At 62.5% G+C, this 2500-nt stretch overlaps 1 non-coding gene across 1 annotated transcript; it reads left to right on the top strand.

Moving 5' to 3' along the window:
- The first annotated feature begins 1965 nt into the window (after nt 1-1965).
- LOC140472967 (5.8S ribosomal RNA) lies at nt 1966-2119 on the top strand. Its single transcript, XR_011957986.1, has one exon. It is a non-coding gene; the product is annotated as a 5.8S ribosomal RNA (ribosomal RNA).
- The last annotated feature ends 381 nt before the right edge of the window (nt 2120-2500 follow it).

Genomic DNA, 2500 nt, shown 5'->3' on the forward strand with positions numbered 1-2500 from the left:
CAGGAGAGCTCGTCGGGGTAGCAGGCCCTGCAGCCGTGGTCACCGCCAAACCCCCACAACTCGAGCAAGTGAAAAAAAAGTAACAGGAGCGAAAGCATCTCTGTCGGCTTGGGGGTACGCCCGTTTCCGTTTCAACTTGTCTCGCGAGGGTGGTTTCGGGGCCAGCAGGAGAGCTCGTCGGGGTAGCAGGCCCTGCAGCCGTGGTCACCGCCAAACCCCCACAACTCGAGCAAGTGAAAAAAAAAAAGTAACAAATAAGAAAGGATCGTCGGCTTGGGGGTACGCCCGTTTCCGTTTCAACTTGTCTCGCGAGGGTGGTTTCGGGGCCAGCAGGAGAGCTCGTCGGGGTAGCAGGCCCTGCAGCCGTGGTCACCGCCAAACCCCCACAACTCGAGCAAGTGAAAAAAAAAGTAACAAATAAGAAAGGATCGTCGGCTTGGGGGTACGCCCGTTTCCGTTTCAACTTGTCTCGCGAGGGTGGTTTCGGGGCCAGCAGGAGAGCTCGTCGGGGTAGCAGGCCCTGCAGCCGTGGTCACCGCCAAACCCCCACAACTCGAGCAAGTGAAAAAAAAAAGTAACAAATAAGAAAGGATCTCTGTCGGCTTGGGGGTACGCCCGTTTCCGTTTCAACTTGTCTCGCGAGGGTGGTTTCGGGGCCAGCAGGAGAGCTCGTCGGGGTAGCAGGCCCTGCAGCCGTGGTCACCGCCAAATCGCCACAACTCGAGCAAGTGAAAAAAAAAAGTAACAAATAAGAAAGGATCGTCGGCTTGGGGGTACGCCCGTTTCCGTTTCAACTTGTCTCGCGAGGGTGGTTTCGGGGCCAGCAGGAGAGCTCGTCGGGGTAGCAGGCCCTGCAGCCGTGGTCACCGCCAAACCCCCCACAACTGTTGGGCGCCTACCTGCGCGGGGCAGGAGGACACTTTCCGATTTCAAATCTCCGTTTGCCGAGTCCACCCCGAACGCACGCGGGCGGGCGGGTTCGCATCACCCTTCGTCACAAGGGGCGAAGCCCGTTCCACCGTCTCGTCAGTAGTGCCGACCGGTCTGTGATCGACGAGGGGAGCCACACCAGGTCCGGCCCTGCTGCTTGGCGGCACCGCGTCGTCGGGAGCTCGCGACAGACGGAGGGTTTCGGTGTACTCTCCAGCCACGGGAAACGAAGCCGGTGATGCAGGCGCCGGTCTTTCGCTCCCAAATCGGCTGGGTTTACATCGTTGCTATCTAGTCACGCTCCCTTCAAACCCGACGGGGTACCTATTCCCCTCACCCGTCTGTGCGTATACAGCCTCTTTGCACTTGCGGGATGGGGGTGGTGGTTTAAAGACTCTCGAGTTGCCGCCCGTCGGTCTCCGAGCTCCGTGCAGTAGTGATCCCCAGCGAACTGCCAGCAGGGCGAACGAGCGATCCCGCTCTCGGTCGGGGCGCCTGGCGTCGATCGGTGGTCGGTGGCTTGCGGGCAAGCTGCGCTGTGAGTGTGGGAACGAGTATGACGAGCCGTTGCCGCGACTCCCAGTCCACCTCGGCGGTGGCTGGGCCGGGCGGGCGTCTGCTCGGGCGAGTGCCGCCCCCGCCTCCTCGCAGGAAGTCCGCTCGCCGACACGCCGCCACGTGCACGCGTCAGTGACGCTGCCGAACCGATGGCCGGTGCCCGTTCCCGCCTCTGCTTTTCCTAGGGCAAAGCTGCTGCACGCCTCGTGATACTAGGCGGGCGACATGGTGGCGGTGATCCTGCCTCCGTCGCTGCGGTGCGTTGGGGCACGCATCGCCTCTTGGGCGCCCTGTCCTCCTCCCCCCAATAGACGTATGTTTCTGCGGGCCGCACCAGGATGGTGCTCCCCATCGCTTCACGCCACCCTGCTCCGCCCGCACGCCGGCGTGCAGGTGGCTGTAGCTCAAGGTGGGGAGCGTATGTGCGGTCCGGGTCGCTTTCCTCTGGCGAGGGAGAGACCTAAAACAAACTCAGACAACTCTTGACGGTGGATCACTCGGCTCGTGCGTCGATGACGAACGCAGCTAGCTGCGAGAATTAATGTGAATTGCAGGACACATTGATCATCGACACTTTGAACGCACTTTGCGGCCCCGGGTTCTTCCCGGGGCCACGCCTGTCTGAGGGTCGTTTGGCAATCAATCGCACTCGCCTTGGCTGGCGAGAGCGCGGCTGGGGTGTCGCAGAGGACCCGTCCTCTTTGTCCCCCTAAGTTCAGACTCCGGAGCCCTCCGGCGTCGGAGCGCTTGGCCTTTCCCCCCCACCCTGCACATTCCGTTCGTCAGGCTCGACGCCATCCCCCCCGCCGGGGAGCGCGGCCTGGCGTCCGTCTGTGTCGTGGCAGTGGGGCCAGCACGGCTGTCACCGGTCCCAGAATGGCTGTCGGTGGTTCACACTGTGTGTGTGTGCCAACCCTCCTGGTCTCTGGGACACGGAGCTGCCACGAAGTGTTGAGCCTCCAGTGGGGGGTCTGCCTAAGCTCTGCACGTCCGCATTGGGTCCGTCTCTCGG

Source organism: Chiloscyllium punctatum, unplaced genomic scaffold, assembly GCF_047496795.1.
Source record: "Chiloscyllium punctatum isolate Juve2018m unplaced genomic scaffold, sChiPun1.3 scaffold_477, whole genome shotgun sequence".
NCBI lineage: Eukaryota > Metazoa > Chordata > Chondrichthyes > Orectolobiformes > Hemiscylliidae > Chiloscyllium > Chiloscyllium punctatum.